At 38.8% G+C, this 18,686-nt stretch overlaps 1 long non-coding RNA gene across 1 annotated transcript in view; it reads left to right on the top strand.

Annotated features, from left to right (window-relative positions):
* The first annotated feature begins 4,685 nt into the window (after positions 1-4,685).
* Positions 4,686-18,686, top strand: part of LOC106998173 (uncharacterized) — an 82,720-nt gene continuing 68,719 nt past the window's right edge. The window contains exon 1 of the long non-coding RNA XR_013416982.1: positions 4,686-4,942. This is a non-coding gene — a long non-coding RNA (uncharacterized LOC106998173). The remainder of the gene's footprint in view (positions 4,943-18,686) is intronic.

The raw sequence follows: 18,686 nt of genomic DNA, 5'->3' as shown, positions 1-18,686 counted from the left end.
GGGCTAGAAGGCCAGGCTAGCAGTTTGCATGAGCGTCTTGGGCATCTGAGAGGCAGTAGGGATCCACATTACCCCACTGCTCTGCTCTGCTCTGCTGCCAGAGTTGTCTTCTTAAAAATGCAAGTTTTATGATGCTAGCCTTTTTCTTGAAAGCCACAAAGTATAATGAATTATGGGCTTTGGTAGGGTTCAGGATATACTACCCCAAAATATGACACCTTGACATTTGAGAAAATAGCAGAAGTGGAAAAGTCTCTTTGACGTTCTCTGGACATTCTCCCCTGAAACATTCCATAAAAGAATTCTCTGACCTACATCTACAGTAGGTTGTAAGACCTTCATTCCAGAGGCATTCTCCCAAGGCCCAGAAGAAATGAATGAAGACACAGAAACATATCAAAGAATCTGAACCAACTGGCCTTGCTAAATTCCCCTGTTTATTACCATTGGGTCATACCTACTTGTCTTCCAGTGATACTTCTGCATGACTAACCATAAAAACACACAGATTTCCCTGTTTCCTTGGGTCTTCATCTCTGACATTTCCTGTGTCTCATGCAACTTAACACTAGATAAATTCATATGCTTTAAATCTGTCTTTTGTTAGAGTGATCTTGGCCATGAACCCACTCATAGGTGAGGAAAAGAATACTTTTTCTCCCCAACACTGATGAGGTCTCCAGATATACACCAACGTGGAAGTGCTATTAGGAAGCATTAATCCACATGGGTTATTGTGGCAATCAGCCTCTAGCATGGCCTTAACTCCGTCTCCTGGTATCCATGATCTGACGCAGCTCCCTCTCACACTGTATGAGGATAAATGTGCATGACCAATGCAGTACAGAAGTGATGGCATGGTATGTTATTTCCAAGGCTAGGTCATAAAACATTTTGTGCCTTCTGCCTTGCTTTCTCACTGAATTATTTGCTCTGGGGGAAGCCAATCACCATGTTGTAAGGACACTCAAGCGGCCTGTGGATTGCTCTGAGTTACAAGAAAATGAGGCCTCTTACCAATAGCCATGTGGGGAAGCCATCTTGGAAGTGGATTCTCCAGCCCCAGTTAAGCATGCAGATGGTGGCAATCCTAGCTTGAATCACATAAAATCAGAGTTTAAAAAGACTAGAGGCTGGGCGTGGTGGCTCATAAATCCCAGCACTTTGGGAGGCCGAGGTAGAAGGATTGCTTGAGGTCAAGAGTTTGAGACCAGCCTGGGCTACATAGGGAGACCCCCAACTCTAAAAAAACAAAACAAAACAAAAACAAAAACAAAAAAAAGGCTGGAGATTAAGTAGGGAAGACACTGATAATTGGGTCCAACATTTCCCATGAAACTTGAAGAGATTTGTGGAATCCTTTTCTACTTCTATTGATCAGAATTGGCACCTCTTTATTATGCTTGATACCAAGAAATGCAGTGTTTGGTCCAAGCTTGCATGTCTAGCTAATTAAAGTAAAATCCATTTTCTGACTGCAAGTCCAGGGCTCTTGCCAATAATGTGCTACCAACCATACAAATGACTTACTTTTACCTCTTTAATTTAGATGATATACCCACCCACTTGCTGACAATCAGTCGTTCAACTTGTTAGGAATTACTCATCTAGAAAGAAGATTGTATACTGCTTAAGAGAATGGGAGATAGTTGGAATGCTAATTGTGTTAGGCAGAATAACAGCTCCCAAAGACATCCAGGTCCTAATTCTGGGAACCTACGAATGCTGCCTTATATGGTAACAGGGATTTTGTGGATGTAATTAATGATTTTGAGATGGGGAGATTGTCTTAGATTATCTAGGTAAGTCCTACATGTCATCACAAATATCCTTATAAGAGGGAGGGAGAGGAATATTTGATAAAGAAGAGAAGGGGATGTGATGAAAGAACAGGAAGAGGAAAGGGGATGTGATGCCAGGCCACGAGCCAGGGAATGAGGACTGCATCCCTCCTGGCACAGGTAAGGAAACAGATTTTCCTCCAGAGCCACCAGAAAGAGCTCTACTGGTTCTTTGATTTTAGCCCACTGTACCTGATTTTGGCAGTCTGGCCTCCAGAATTGTAACAGAAAAAGACTGTGTTATTTATTTATGCATTTATTTATTTTGAGATGGGAGTCTCACTTCGTTGCTTAGGCTGGAGTGCAGTGGTGCAGTTATGGCTTCGACCTCGACCTGCAGCCTCGACCTCCTGGGCTCAAGCAACCGTTTTGCCTCAGCTTCCCGAGTAGCTGGTACTACAGGTGTGCGCCACCATGTGAGTCTACTTTTTAATTTTTGTAGAGGTGAGGTTTTCCTATGTTTCCCAGGCGGGCCTTGAACTCCCGGGCCGAAGCAAAAATGTGTGTCATCTTAAGCCACTTGTTTATTATAATTTTTTACAGCTGCCATAGGAAACTAATTACACTAATCTTACCTCCAACAGATCCTACTTCTGTTAGTTTGTGGAAGATAATCTTTCTAAGACTCTGTTTTCTCATGTATAAAATGGGAATAATAAAATGCCTATTTCATAGGGTTGTGGTGAGATTGAATAAGGCCACTCATATAAAATGTCCAGCTTAGGACTTGGCATATAGAAAGGTTTTTGTTGGCTATGGATTTGGTCTAGACAAGAAGATTGCAACAGATTTTTCTTCTATTTGAAAACTCTGGTAGAGCACTAAGTAGCTCTTGGAATATAGAAAGGATTGTATATTTATTAACTATTCTAGTTTTCTCTCAGGAATGCTGACACCTATTTGTTTCTTCCTTTTTAACTGTCCTTTCTCAAGGGTGTTGACTGCAAGATGAGGCAAAGGCAAATAGGTAGAATAACTGAAGAATAACCCAGAATGAGACAACAAAAGAGGATTTTGAAAGGATTTCCTTGCCTATTATCTGCTTTCTGAGATGGCCACAGAAAACAGGTGAAAAGTTATACTATTTATAAAGACCTCCTGAGAGGGAGTGTCTACAGCTTTTCTGGTAATTTCCCTTGGTACAAATGAAGGCTGCTCATTTTCAAAGAAAACTGCACTGTTGGCTACAATTCTTTTTTTTTTTTTTAATAAAAAATTGGAACGGCATTATTTGGAAGCTGCTTGTTACCCAATGTTGCCAAAAAGATTATATTACAATGAAGTTATGTGTTAACTGGTCATGTTTCTAGTGCAGCATAGCTGTATAATTTTTTAAATTTTTCTTATCTTGGATTTCAAAATTCCCTATTTTTAAAAAGTGTATAGTAACAATATTTACCAGTATTGTTCATCCCTACCACTCAGTTTTCTGTATATGCTTGCATTTTCTATTTCCTGCTGATTTAGCCTCTGTACTCTGTTGTTTATAGGGACTTGTCATATTTGCATAGTTTAAGTGCTCTGTCATTTCTATCACAAGCTCTAGTGGGTAGGTACAACATCTATGTAGTTCGCTTGTGTAGTGCTTGGTGAAACACCTTGTGTTTCGTGATTGTTTTATGATGATAGAGATGATACTATAAAATAAAGCCAAAGTAAACTTTTAACAATAGGGTCCTCACTGGATGTCTCTCCACTTGTAGAGGAAAAATACTGGGGAATAACAATTGTGTCATCATGACAAACAACTGACATAGCTGAGGCCAGTTGAAGTCCCAGAGCAACCTTGGTCTTGTAGTCACAGATGACTTGTGAAAATAAATGCATCTGGCTCATTGACTTGAGTTCTTGTACCCAAACTGGAAAGGTGTGGTACCTGACACAGGAACAAAGTCTGTCTGAAATTATCTGTCCGGGATGTCATTTTCTCTAGTGCAGAGACTCGATTGCCTAAATTGGTAGCAGAGGCAGATGTTTCCTAACGTGATCTGCCTTGGCCAACAGTGATTGATATCTGAGGTAGAGCTTACCTCTACCTTTGGGGCTCACTGCTTCACTGGTGCCATATAATGGTGGCAGTTTAACAGTAATCTTAGTAGGTCTTTTTAGCCATTTTAAAGCCACTGCTCCAAAGCATAAGCCAGGCAAAAAATTGATTTCCCTCATCCAAATGCCCCCATTGTTCAACATAGGGGAGACATTTTTTAAAAAGGCATCCCAGAAGGCGATTTTTGACCCCTCTCCAGATAAGAGGTTCAAGCCAGCTTTGTCTTATTGTGGGACATCAAAATTTGCTATATCACCTGAAATCCTCCTAGGTGATTTAATTCATTCATAGGTTCTAGGAGAGAAGATGAAACTTTCATTTATCCCCATGCTACACACTGACCAATACTGTGAATAACTGCTTCACCAAACTTTTGTCAATTTTGTTGCATTTTTTTCTGTTTACACGAGATCCATAGTGCTTTCTCATTCCCACAGTAAACACTGAATCCTGTTTATAACAGAAGGGCAGGATCTGTGGGGAGCATCCGCAAAGCGCTCCAGGCTCCTTTTTTCCTTTTCTCACAGACACCAGGAATGTGCCTTTGCACTGTTTTGCCAGCATCCTTAAATCATGATTAATTTAAAGCCCTTTCTCTCCTTGGTGAGGCCTGACACAAGCAACTGCTTTTCTGTCACATTGATTTTTCTGTCCTTGCAGATTCAGAGCCAGGGTTGAGTCCTCCTTACAGGGCGAGTTCTCTGACAAGGAAGTTTTGCAACCTAATTTACAGCTGGAGCCAAGCTTGTCAGTGAGTGCCAGAGGGAAACTGTCGCAATCGGCTGGCTAAGTATGCATTTAATAGTGTTTATCCAAGCGAGTTTGTGATTTCTTCACTCTCTCCAACAAATATGTTATTTGTAATAGCTATCTTCTCTCATCTAGGTGTTTGAAAAATGTCTCTAACGTGTGTGGGCTGGAACGCATTTCGTTTTTTCTGTAGGTATATTCATTTAACAAGGGAAGTCTCAGAGGAGCTATCAAAAACTGCTTGCCATCTTTCCAAATCATCTCTGTCTGCAGTGGCCATGTCTTAATCCTGAAGGACAACAAGGTAACCTTTTCAAATAAACATTTTCAAGGATGTTTAGAGGGAACCCAACTGCTGGCATGTAGAACCCCCTTCCAGTGCTTAAAAATAGATATATTGAGGGAGTACAACTCCACTGAGTTGGTGTACTTGAAAGCATTTGATATGTTCAGATGACTAACAATAATAAGCTAAATTGCAAGCAATGATCTGAATTTGTGTGTGTGTGAATATGAGTGTGTATGTGTCAAAGAGGCACTGTGTATCTTGTTTCTCAATGTTGTTGGCGGAAAATCAGGCACAGAGGGGTTACAGACTCCCAGTAGGTAAGCAAGTTGGTAAGGGACCTTGGCAATATTTGACCCTAAGCCCATCAGGTTTCACTGGGCTAACCTGACTCTGGGGAGAGTAAATATGAGATGAAGAAACATTTGATCATTAAATAAAAAGGAAGCACTGAAACAAATGCAATTGGTTGTATAAAACTTATTAATGCGATACTCCTGGTCTCAAGGAAGTTGACATGCAATAGAAAAAGAACATGTAGAGTATGGATTGAATAAACCAAAAATTATGTAGATGATGTAATTACTGTAATTAAATCAAAACAGATTGGTATGCTGGAATTTATCTTATTACTCACAACATAATTTTGTATAATTTTTTAAAACTTGTCTCTTTTCCTTTCTGGTCTGTGGGTTTCTGAAGGACAAACCTCTTTTGTCATTTGATCCTGAAACCTCAGAACTTATGCTGGTCCTGGTACCAATGAGGACAGAAATGATTGAGCACATGAATTTGATATTGAGTTTGACATTATTGTCTCTCATTTTTTGTGGGCCTGGGATGTTTTCTACCCAATTCATTTATTGTTTGTTGTTTAAGGTGTTTACATACTCAAAATATCTTTTTAACGTACTCTGCCTATACATAACATAAATACATTATTAACTTTGTTTAAAAAATCTTATCACAGTACCATCCATCAGGAATATAATGTGAGCCATGCGTAATTTAAAATTTACTAATAGCCATATTAAAAAAGGAAAAAGAAAATGAAGTTAATTTTTAATAATATGTTTTATTTAGCTATATACAAAACATTATCATTTTAACATGCAAATATAAATTTATTAATATGATCTCTTACATTCTTTTTTTCTAGTAAATTTTTAAAATCTAGTTGGTTTTTTACATTTAATGAACATCTTAATTCAGCCTTCAAACTTAATTGTAGACCACTGCATTTCAGTGCTCAGTGAGCATGTGGCCACCATGTCAGCACATTTCAATAGTTCACAGGTCAACGTAGGGGACATTTTCCCCTCACTTAGCATTTGATCCTGTTATTATGCCCACTGAGCGCTGTAGTTTGGAGAAAACTCCATGCCTAGTAGCACACATGTAAACTGGGGTGACTAACATCCTAGTTTGCCTGAAATTGAGAAGTTTTCTGGGACAAAAGACTTGCAATGTTAAAACCAGGACAGTCCCGAGAAAAGCAGAATGGTTGGTATCCCACAAGTGAACTATGTTGGTCCAAACTATATGTCCCCTCCATCACTGTGATTTGTTCTGACCTAAAGTGTAGAAACCTGGCTGCCAGTTATGGGATTTTTGAGGGAGCCACTGGGAGGAAGAACCTTACTCTCTGCTGTGGTTATTATCAGCTAACCTTTATGTCATGTGGGGAGAACCTGGCTGAAAGTATTACCTCCTTTGGAGGAAATCACAGTGAGAGAGAAATTGAGTTTCGGTGACTTATTTTTCCGTTCTTGGACCCGGTTGTGTCTGAACCTATCCTATTTTTGGACTTTTCAGTGAATTAATACGTTCTTTACACCTGTCTCCATATTGTTTGTTTAAACAGTTAAGGTTGCATTTCCATCATGTGAAATTGGGATAGTTCTAACTAATAGGTTTAGAAAAAAAAAGAGTACAAGAAATCTAGTTGGAATTCTTCAGGCTCATCAGAAACATAATCAGGTTGTCTATTTTATTTTAACACAGCCTCGTCGAGCTACTGTTGAGTATGTGTGTGTGTCCTCTCTTTTGCTGCCTAGGAACACTAGGTATTTTTGTGAAGCAGGGGATGGAAGACAGTGAAATAGCTGCATGCTGGCAATAACCTATGAATCTGTGGGGATTTTGAAGAATAGGAAACAATGAAGACCTGCTGTCTTTCCTTTATTGTCACTTCCTCTGTTGCTCTCAGACTGTTGTGCTTTGCTTGTGTTGTGGGTGTTTTCCTCCGCCATGATGGCTCTCAGGATAGCTATAAGCTTCAGTCTAGGTCCTGGCGCAATCTACAGTTCATGAGATTCTCACCTATGGGTTAGGGACCCTTGGACTTTTGCAGAGCTGCAAAGTCAAGCACCATTTATTCTTTTTTAATCAGTGGATACTAAAAGTGTAATCTTTAGTATATAGAAAGATAGTAACAATTTTTGGTGATTTCAGAAGAAGACTGAGTAAGCATTTAATAGATAGATGCTACTGAGACACTAATATGTAGCTTGACATGGTTAAATGCCTTATGTGAAGCACACTTAACAAGTGTTAACACATCACATTTAAACTTCACAACAATCTTAACAATCTTATTATTCTTATTGCTTTGAAATAAAAAAAGATTGGGCTGGGCATGACAGTTCATGTTTTTAACCCCAGTATTTTGGGAGGCTGAGGCAAGAGGATTGCTTGAACCTAGGGGATCAAGGTCAGTCTGGGAAACATGGAGAGACCTCATCTCTATGAAAAGTTAAAAATAAGAAAAAATAGCTAGGTGTGATAGCGTGTGCCTGTAGTCCTAGCCACTCGGGAGGCTGTGGTGGGAGAATCACTTGAGCCCAGAAATTGAAGGCTATAATGAAGCCACTTGTACTCCAGCCTGAGTAACAGAGCGAGACCCTGCCTCAAAAGAAAAAAAAACAATTGAATTATTACATTTTCTTTATTCATTGCTCATTTAACAATCTTCGTTTTATACTATTATATTCTCAATGAATTTAACATCTAGTGGGGAAAATAGGTGTACAAACATGTTTATAATACTGTGTGTGAGCACATTAACAAACACAGAGGGGAAGGGGAGGAAGGGTCTCCCATAGCCGATGTAGGTGCAGGGTACAGAGCATGGGATCACCAGAAAATTCCCTGGAAGCACGGTGCCTGAGCCAAACCTGACACATTAAAGCTTATCTGCACTATTGCAATAGTCCAGTACAAAATAACTTTTTCAGGAGAGAGATTCATTATCTTACAATGACAAATTTTCATTTGTTTTTCTGCATCATGGTAACATAAGTGACAGGATTCTGATTTGTAAAGCAAAACAGTTGGATTCTTAACCCTAATGAGGCCCTTGGGCAAAATCTCTCAAACACTTGGGGCTAGACTTCCCTCTCCAACAAGTAAGGTAGGATCAGCAATTCATTCATAACAGCATCTCTTCCGAGCTCCACACCCTGAAGGCTTCAAGTTGTGGCCTTCATTTCCACCTTTGTTGTCCTTCTAGTAAGAGTCATTGCCTGGAAACCGCAGTTCAGAAGCAAGGCATCACAGCTAGGTGTAAAAGGAGCTTAGCTTCCAAAGAAAAAGCTTCCACTCATTTAATTCTTACCAATATCATAAAATCACCCATGATAGTTTCAGGGTATCTTCACTCAAGTATAGCCTAGGACAGGCAGTGAAGATGTGGTAAATTATTTTAATGGCAGCAGAGAGACAGGGTTTCACTGAATGCCTTGATCAAAGCATTATTAGATTCATGGTTAAAAAGTAGTGAGTTTCATCAGATATTCAATAAATGTCCATTAAATGCCTTCCTTTCAGGCAGATAAAATTCTTTTATGCTTAAAGATGCAAAAAAATAAAAAAAATGACACACACACACACTCATAAAACAACTTTAGAGTCTACAGGATCTCATTCTGCACTTGGGCTATGCTGCTTACTAACAGTATCTCCCTGGAAGAATAACTAGCCTTAGTTTCCACATCTGCAAAATGGAGGTAATAATACTGCAAAATGATTATGGCTTTTTGATGATGTAGTTTGCATAAATGGCCTAGCCAAGTACCCGGCACCCATAGGTACTCCACAAATGCTATTCAGCATCCCTTCTTGGAAATCTCCATGATTAAATGATATCTTATACAGCTGTTTGCAGGCTTATCTCCTGTTAGACTCCAAGCTGCTTAAGAATAGCGACTATGGGCTTTTTCACATTGGGTTTCCTGCAGCCTTGCTCAGTGCTTTGTACCTAACAGATGCTAAGGCATATTGGACACATCAGTGTATTACTGTAAAAATACAAATGACCATAGGTCTGGAAAGAGCCAGGCTCAGCAGGGTATAAAGCAGGCCTGGGGATACAAAACCCAGGCTCTTTAAAACCTTTGCCTTAGCTCAGCAAGGTTCTCAAGGGTGGGGTAATTGCAGAGAGAAAATGGCAGGCTCCATGTGCAGGCTTATGTGATTTAGGGCCACAGACTGACCTCTTCCTGGGGTCACCCACAAGATGAATCAGAGAAAGAGAGAACAGAGATGGGGCCAGCTGCTCCCAGATCCTTAGACATTCTAAATAAGGGGGAGAGACTCAGTCTTTTCTGATTAATCTTTGATGATTTATTCTTTGGACATCATTTAAAAGGAGCATTTTAAAGTAAATTAATTGAACTCTCATGACCTTTTACCCTACTAATATCATCAAAAGAAACTAGATCTTGAATTTTAAAAAGTTCTTGATTTATTTTCTGTGACTTACAAACTACTGAAGAACATCAGTTTTTATTTTTTGAAATTATAAAAACTCCAGCTTTTAAAGCAATAAGTCAAAACAGCCTGGTTTTGAAACATCTCAGTTTTAGCCACTGAGTATTGAGTGAAAGGTGTCATAGACATTGGTAAAAGATAAATATATAATTTAAGACACACAAAACTGAGTAAGTATTGTCTTCAAAACAGCCAATTCCCCTTCTCTCACACTGACCTAGATGGTATTCTTGAGTCCAAAATGACTTGGGTACATTCTGATTAGTATAAACCAGTTTTTTTTAAAAAAATTATTTTACTTTAAGTTCTGGGATATGCGTCCAGAATGAGCAGGTTTGGTACATAGGTATATATGTGTCATGGTGATTTGCCACACCTATCAACTTGTCGTTTACGTTTTAAGTCCCGTGTGCATTAGGTATTTGTCTTAATTCTCTCCCTCTCCTTGCCCCCAACCTCCTGACAGGTCCCAGTGTGTGATGTTCCCCTCCCTGTGTCCATGTGTTCTCATTGTTCAACTCCCACATATGAGTGAGAACATGCAGTGCTTGGTTTTCTGTTCCTGTGTTAGTATGCTGAGAATTATGGTTTCCAGCTTCATTTATGTCCCTGCAAAGGACATGAACTCATTCTTTTTTATGGCTGCATAATATTCCATGGTGTGTATGTGCCACATTTTCTTTATCCAGTCTATAATTGCTGGGCATTTGGGTTGGTTCCAAGTTTTTGCTATTGTAAATAGTGCTGCAATAAACATATGTGTGCATGTGTCTTTATAGTAGAATGATTTATAATCCTTTGGGTATATACCCAGTAATGGGATTGCTGGGTCAAATGGTATTTGTAAACCAGTGTTTTTGTTTTTTTTTTTTTTAAGTGCAGGAAGCAGTCTATTAATAAATTCTAAATCAATGATCAATGTAGTACTTTGAATCAGAATTTGTTAAATTAATTGAGTAATATAAAGAATAAAATAGAATGGAAAATATCTGGATGTACTGCACATAAGGATTCCAAATTCTATTTTCGAAACTTTCATCTGTAGTTTATGTATGCATCTAAAATGTATTTATGTGTATACTGAGTTAGGGTATACAACTTTTCCCTGAGGTTGTATCTCAAGAACTTTGGAAGCTGAAGAATTTGTCCAAATGTATGTTCCTTTTTGTTTGTAAATCACCTGATGATGGTAATATAGCTCTGGTCAACGAAACGTCAAGGGAAGTCTGCTGGGGAAGGTAGACGTAGGGTAGGAGTATGGGAAAAAATTCTTCACTCAAAAGCATGATACACAGAGGAGATATGGTCTTTTCTTGTTTTCCTTACTGGATGTTGTCATGTCTGTATGTACTTCCTGGAACTGTGGCACCATCTTACAACCATGAAAGGAGCTCACATGAAATCATGTTGAACATAGCAGAGCAAGAAGATGGAAGGAATCCGAGATCTATATTTGATGTTAAGCGGTGATGTTAAATACTTAAATATCTCCAGAACTCTCTTACCTCTGGGCTTGTTATAATAAAAAGATAATAATCCTCTTAGTGTTTAAGCCACTTGAGTTTTGTTGTTCTCACTTTGTGTTTTTGGTTGCTGCCAGCGAAAGCATCCTAAAGGATAAAGAAAGCTTATTTCAGGAAGAATGAGTAAATCAACCCCTGGCATATAGGCCTGGTGGATGGAAAACTTGGAAAGGTACCTTGGGCCAGATCATGAAGAATGTTGAATTTCAGTGCCAAACATTGATACTAATATGGTACAGGCTTACAGTTCTGAGCACAGACTTAGAGGCAGAGTATCTGGGCTTGAATTTCTGTATGCCACTTGTTAGCTGAGTTTCCTTGAGAAAGTAATCAATTGAAGCAGTGTGTTAGTTAGTCTGTCTGCGGTAGATTGAAAAATGGGAGAAATTGAAGACAGTAAGGCTAGTTAGAAGACTGCTGTGACAGTCAAGTGATGAGCAATGAGTGTGCTCTGGAAGAAATCGAAGGCAGTAAAGCTTGTTAGAAGATTCTTGTGACAATCAAGTAATGAGCAATGAGTGTTTGTGCTTTGGAGATGGTGAAGGAAACACAAAGGAAGGGAAGAATGCAGGAGATTCTAGAAAGGTGGAATTGACAACAGACTGGATGTGGCCATGGGGCTGGGGAGGATTCAAGTCTAGCCAAATGATGTCAATGCTGGAAGTCTGGGTTGGGAAAAGGGTGGTGTGTGTGGTGGGTGTGAGTAGGAAGCAGGCAGAGGAGGTCACTTCCCCAGGTCCCCTTGGTGGAATGGTACTCTATTTACTTGTAGTTTCCTCATGCAATTCCCATGTTATGCATGATAAGCCAAAATTCAGAGATGTTAGGAAGCTTTTGAGTGATGTGGTAAATGACAAAACCAACATTTAATCCCAGGAATTGTTTACTTTAAATGTCTCCTCTATCCCTAATGCTTCTTGAGAGCCACACATGAGAAGGAGAAGAAATCAGGAAATCATGAGGAGGTGACAAGCTTTAGGAAGAAGACAGAGGCTTCAAATGACTGATTTATAGCCCAGATGGGAAATACAGGAAGAGTAGTGTACAGGGCTTAAAGACAGGTCTTTCTAGAATGATTTTTTTTTTTAATTGAAGAAAAATGTGGGTGAGAAAATGAAGGTGAGTATTAGAGGAGACAAAGGAGTATGGAGAATGGCTGGGAGGAAGAACAGGAAGGAGAGATGCAGTGAAATCTAAAGGAAGGGTGCACAGCAAGAGGTGAGGTTCGTTCCAGTGTCACCACTACAGGTTAAGGGAAGGAGTGGCTGAGAAAGGGACATTGAAGACAATAACAAGTGGATTTCTGGTAACTTTCAGGCAAAACACTTTATACTCTTGACAAACAAAAGTGCTAGATTGTAGGATCTAAGGATGAGTCGGGGGAGCTGAAGATACTACCGATAACTGGAAAATGTGTGTGAATTAATGAAAAGACACAGGAAAAGTAAAGATCTGACAACCAAGGTAAGATCTTTTCTTGTTTGAAGTAGAAAGAATGACAGATAGTTTGACGATGCTTTAGAAAAATAGAGGGAAAGAAGGGAGAGCCATAGCAGTGAGAGAGAAAGGGATTGAGAGGAAAAGAGAGGCAGGGAGGGAGAGAGAGAGGGGAAGGAGAGAGGGAGAGAGTGCAAATGAACCTTCACAGAAAGCAGGGAGGGGCTAGCTATGGCAAGAAGATGAGCAAATCAATTCACCTAGAGTAGGAAAATATTTGAGAGAATTAGACAGTGAATGTGGAGATAATATGTATAAACTGCTTTGCAATACAAAAGATGTTAGTAAAACGAATAGTGAGTAGCATCTAGGGTTCAGGGAAATTATAGGTTGCAACTTCTTGCAACACTAGCAACACTAGCAATTCCATTAAAGACTTCAGGAGAAGGGGAAGAGAAAATGGAGGGGATGTAAAGTTTACAACCAGTGACTCCAGAAAATGGTACAAGGGTATTCAAAAAGCAGCACTGAATGGTGTTGGAGTCTGTTCTCCTGTAGCAAGTTCTGATTGCTGGTGAAGTGCCCAGCACTCTAGTTTGACCCTGCTCTAACTTGTTGGAAAGTCTTAGGTCTTTGTACCAGAAAGACCTTAATTACATATATATATATATATATATATATATATATATATATATATATATATATATATAATGGGATGCATCAGCTATGGCTCTTTAGGGTTTTTCTGTGGAAATTCAAAAAGATGACATGTGATGATGATGATGACCATGACACAATGACAATAACCATGAAGACTATGATAAACATAGTAAAATTAGGTTGATGTAAAAGTAATTGCAGCTTTTGCCATTTAAAAGCAAAGACAAAAACCACAATTACTTTTGCACCAACCTAACAGTAATAGCAACAGCATCTATTACAATCCATCTATTACTATTACAGCATCTATTACTGTAGTCTTTTCCCTCCCTCCCTCCCTCCCTCCCTCCCTCCCTCCCTCCCTCCCTCCCTTCCTTCCTTCCTTCTTTCCTTCCCTCTTTCTTTCCTTCTTTCTTTCCTTTCTTGCTTGCTTGCTTTCCTTCTTTTTTTCTTTCTGTTTTGAGATGAAATCTCACTTTGCTGTCCATCCAGGTTAGAGTGCAGTGGTGTGATCTTGGCTCACTGCAACCTCTGCCTCCTGGGTTCAAACAGTTCTCATGCCTTAGCCTCCCGAGTAGTTAGGATTACAGGCATATACCACCACACCCAGCTATTTTTTTTTTTTTTTTGTATTTTTAGTAGAGACAGGGTTTTGCCATGTTGGCCAAGTTGATCTCAAATTTCTGGCCTCAAGTTATCTGCCCACCTCAGCCTCCCAAAGTGCTGGGATTACAGGGTTACTATCGTTTTTCTATGGTGGGTCAGATACTGTTCTAGTCTTCTACATACATTAACTTATTTAATCTTCCCATCAGTTCTATAAGGTTCCTATAGTTTTTCCCCCCGGTTTACAGAAGAGACTTGGGTATCCTGAATTCAGTTGCCTAAGTTCAACTACTACTAAGTGACAAAGCCAGGATTCTAAGTAGCCTGGCTTCAGATTAAAAATTTTAAAAATGTAAAACCTTGTATCTTGCAAGGTATTATTATAGAAGAAACAAGACATAGTCTGAACCATTTTAATCTGAGAATGTATTTTGAATGTATTTTTTTTTATTATATCACATACCTCTTTTTCTAATTCCACTAGGTTCTTAATGACATTGTGTCTCCATAGTCCCCACCCCCACTTAGAAAACAGTGCCTTCCATCTTCATGCAGCTTCCTAAGGAAGATGAACCTCTGATGTTGTTTCTTGGTATTTATTTCTGTGAGCAGCAGCATGTGTCTCCTCTGATGAATTACTCCTAAGAAACAGGGATGGCAGCTGCTGCCGTAAGCTTTTTGGCCGACCCTGATCCAATTGGTATATCAAAAAAGATGATTGAATTAAGAGGAATATAGCTAGTTAAAGGTTACAGAAACATCTTCACCATATCACACAAATGTGGAATCAAATTTTGAATGTGTTTCCTTAGAGTATGACTTCTGCCTCAAGTAGTCCCATGCTAGATTCCAAACAAATTGTATTGGGTAGGTGATATTTTATATCAAGAGCTGTACAGCACCCACCAGAGATTCCAGACTGCTAATCAAAGGCTTACTAGGCTGTTGTAAACAGTCCACAGTGCTTAGTAGGAAACCATTGCTTTCAGGACTGCAACAGCTTGTAGAAGATTATTTGCATTACCTTCAAATTCAATCGGCTGAGTTTGGGATTGCTATAGCTACCTGGAATTTGATCAAAAAAAGTTTCAAGAAATTAAGTCAGGGTGAAATCCTCTGTTAGAATCATGAAAACAACAACCCGAACAGGACTGAATCTCCACATCGTGTCTGCCTTCTTATGGGGTAGTTGGGGGCTGTGCTGCATTGACACAAGGCAAATTTGGAGCTGGTCATGCTAGAGTCAATAGATGATAAGCCGGTGCTCTGCATTCCTGGTGTTTGTAACTCTTGTAAAGTGTTGTCAGATTTTGTTTTTTGTCCAGTTTCTCCACATCCTATCATATACAGCCGCAATCTCAGACACGTGTTCTATGTGGTGGACAATAGCACTTTTAGACTCTGAAAAGGTACACTTTCTCTTTTTAACCTTGTCCACTTTAGAGAAGCTTCAGTACAAAAAAGAAGCTATTGATTGAGAGCCATAGGAACTAGAGGGTAAATGGTAAAAACAGTGTGGAATCCATGCAGCAAGGCCAGCGATGTCGACATCAGCCCACACAGCAGTCTCAGGGATGGGTCAGCTACCTCATGCTGTGTCTTCAGTGGTAGGACAATTCAGGCCTGCATGAAAGAAAGTCAATGGCAATGTTAAAGGGCCTTAGCCATCTGAAAACACAGCCCTGACTCCTAACACGGCAGTGCTGCTTTCTGGTTAGGTTTCAGCTTGCTTCGAACACACGTTTGTTTAAGATCTAATTGCCATACTTTTCTCCTAGGATCTACTCCACTTTTTGTCAAAAATGAAATATTACATCAGACTTTTTATTTAAAAAAAGAATCTCTAGTGTTAGGCTACAAACAACATACCAGAGACTTGATTCTGGCTCTCTGAGATCTTACTCAGAATTTATGAGAACGCTGTGGTCTTTCTCTTCTGAATATTTCAGGGGGCTGCTTAGTTTACTTACAAAATCTACTTGAAGATGTGTGCAAGTCAAATTTTATTTTAATGAATGGAACAGGACCTTGTTTTTTTTTAAACTAACATTTTCACTAATTTAGGAATGAGTATTATGGTGCAGGTTTCAAATTTGTTCGTTAATATCAATTATTTAAATACCATCTTCACAATTTTTGGCATATCATCATACTACTCTACTGCTATTTACATATTTTTAAATGATTCTTTTCATAAATAAAATTACATTTTTATTGAACCTTGTATTAAGGGTTATAGTCCTGAATTCACAGATTTAATGTGATACATGTATGTATAAATGTATACGTATATACACACATATATGTAGTATTTTTCTGAATACACATTATAGTAAAGATGGAGTGATCACAATAGGGAACATATTCGTTCAGCTATCTTGTAAAATCATCCTGTATTCTAGCAGTGCTAAGTATCCTATCCTCTTTGGAGAACTCTGGTTTATGTGTTAAGATCTTTTTTATTTTTCCATATATTTCTAAAAAATACCAACTAGAAACTTACATCTTCTTTCTCTTCTGTTTTTATTTAAATTTATCTCCCAACTTTTAGAACACATATGTTTACTGTTTGACTAGTCACTTTGTTTTTTTTTTAACTCTTAGACTTCCATGATAAGAAACTACAGTACAGCTTTTGCCAAAACCTGCCATGTCTTAAGGATGTCTAACATTGCCTTCAAGTACAGTTAAAGTTCATAAAGACATACAGAAAGCCATCTTTATTACTGTCACTGAATTTTCATATCCACAGACTGGAAATGGCATCTGCAATTCATATTTAACCTGCGAGTGCTGCTGCTGTGAACCATTTGCTGAGCATTTCTTCTTGTATGGAGCTGAAATCCTAAGGTTGTTAGAATGATTTCTTCCCCATGAACAATTCTAAAAAACTATTTCCTATCTCCCCCTAGCATAGTAGGTAGGAACACAGGTTTTTGAGTTAGACCTGGATTTGAATCTTGTCTCAAACCTTTGGTAGTTTTATGACTTTCTGCAATTATTTAACCTCATTCAGCCTCAGTGTCCTCATTTGAAAGTCAGATAACATAAAGTGCTTGGAACAGTCCCAGGCATGAAATAAACATTAAATTAATATTGTCTATTATAATTATCAAGTTAGGGGTACTCTCCAGGAATGTGATAGGAAGGAAGTAGGGGGGCTTTTCTCTTTCTTGAAAATAAAATCAGCATAGAATCAGGAAGATGAGGACAATTTGAAATACACATGAACTTATACCCTATGCTGCACTGGGGCTATTATCTGCTCTAAATATTAAAATAAAATTTTTGGTCTAGAACTATTTTCTTAGATGTTAGGTAGTTTTATATATGAAATTCACTTAGTATGCCATGTATTTTCATGCTCTGAAGGTCAAACTAGGTTTGCTTTATAATATATTCTGAAATTTGCATTATATTATACCCTCTCTAGACTTTTACAACTGATCCGCCAAAAGAGTTGAAGTTGTGACTGAAAGCACTTCCTTGTCTCCATGTACTGTACTCTAGACCTTAGATCCAGAAAAGATATGCTTGATATAGTTCCAGTCCTGAAGTGAACCCTCTAAAATCTTCCAGACTTATTTTGGTTAGAATAAAATCTGAAACAAATACATATTTGTACAATGTATGGTGCCTTTTTACAAATACCATAATATCTGTGCTTTTCAAGATCAGTACTGTTACAATTTGAATTCTCTGTAAAGGCAGAGGATTGTCTTGGTTATCAATGCCTTCTTGGTCTTTCAAAATTATTAATTGAATTGTGGCACTTCCCCGATTAAAATTCTTTACTGACTTTCCATTGCATTGGATAAAAAACAAACTGTCCCCTTAGCCTTTAGGGACCAGAAGGAGTTGGACTCATTCTCACTGGAGGCGACTGTCTCAATTCCCTACTCTCCATCCAGAAGAGTCTCTTTCAACTTTTGCAAACTCTTTCCCACCTTGGGCTCTTCACACACACTGGTTCCTAAATTTGTAACTTCCTTTTAGATTTATTTATTTATTTATTTATTTATTTATTTATTTATTTATTATTTTTTTGAGATGGAGTCTTGCCCTGTTGCCCAGGCTGAAGTGCAGTGGTGCTCTCTCTGCTCACTGCAACCTCCGCCTCCTGGGTTCAAGTGATCCTCCCACCTCAGCCTCCCTAGTAGCTCCCTAGGACTACAGTAGCATGCCACCACGCCCAGCTAATTTTTGTATTTTTAGTAGAGAAAGGACTTTGCCATGTTGGCCATGCTCTCTCACATGCCTAGCCTCATGTGATCCGCCTGCCTCAGCCTCCCAAAGTGCTGGGATTACAGGCATGAGCCAACATGCCTGGCCCAAATTCCTCTTATTTAAAATGTCACATCCTCCCCTTTGCCTTCCCCAATAATCTTATTTAAATAATTCCCTTCTTTTCCACCACAAACCCCATCCTCATTTTCTAAATCTCAACAGTCACTCAGTTTCCTTAGTAATCCTTATAGTTTATTTATTCTCTTTCTAATTGTCTGTCTTTTATAAATGATGAGCTCTATGAGGTCACGGTCACATGCCTGTGATAACCCTGCAGTGAACGTGGCATGTGGCAGGTATTCAACAACTATATGTCGAATGAATATGTGAGCTTGGGGGAAACAATGATAAATGTTCCACATACTTATCACCATTGGTGTAGAGAACAGAAAGAGACAAAACTGAAAATTTTGAATCCAGATTACAGAAGGGCTCATTAAGGGTATTCTGTAGTAGATTATGATCAGTGTTTTTGAGCA

The sequence above is a fragment of the Macaca mulatta genome, chromosome 4 (genome assembly GCF_049350105.2).
Source record: "Macaca mulatta isolate MMU2019108-1 chromosome 4, T2T-MMU8v2.0, whole genome shotgun sequence".
Lineage (NCBI taxonomy): Eukaryota > Metazoa > Chordata > Mammalia > Primates > Cercopithecidae > Macaca > Macaca mulatta.
This window is presented reverse-complemented; position numbering and strand designations above follow the sequence as displayed.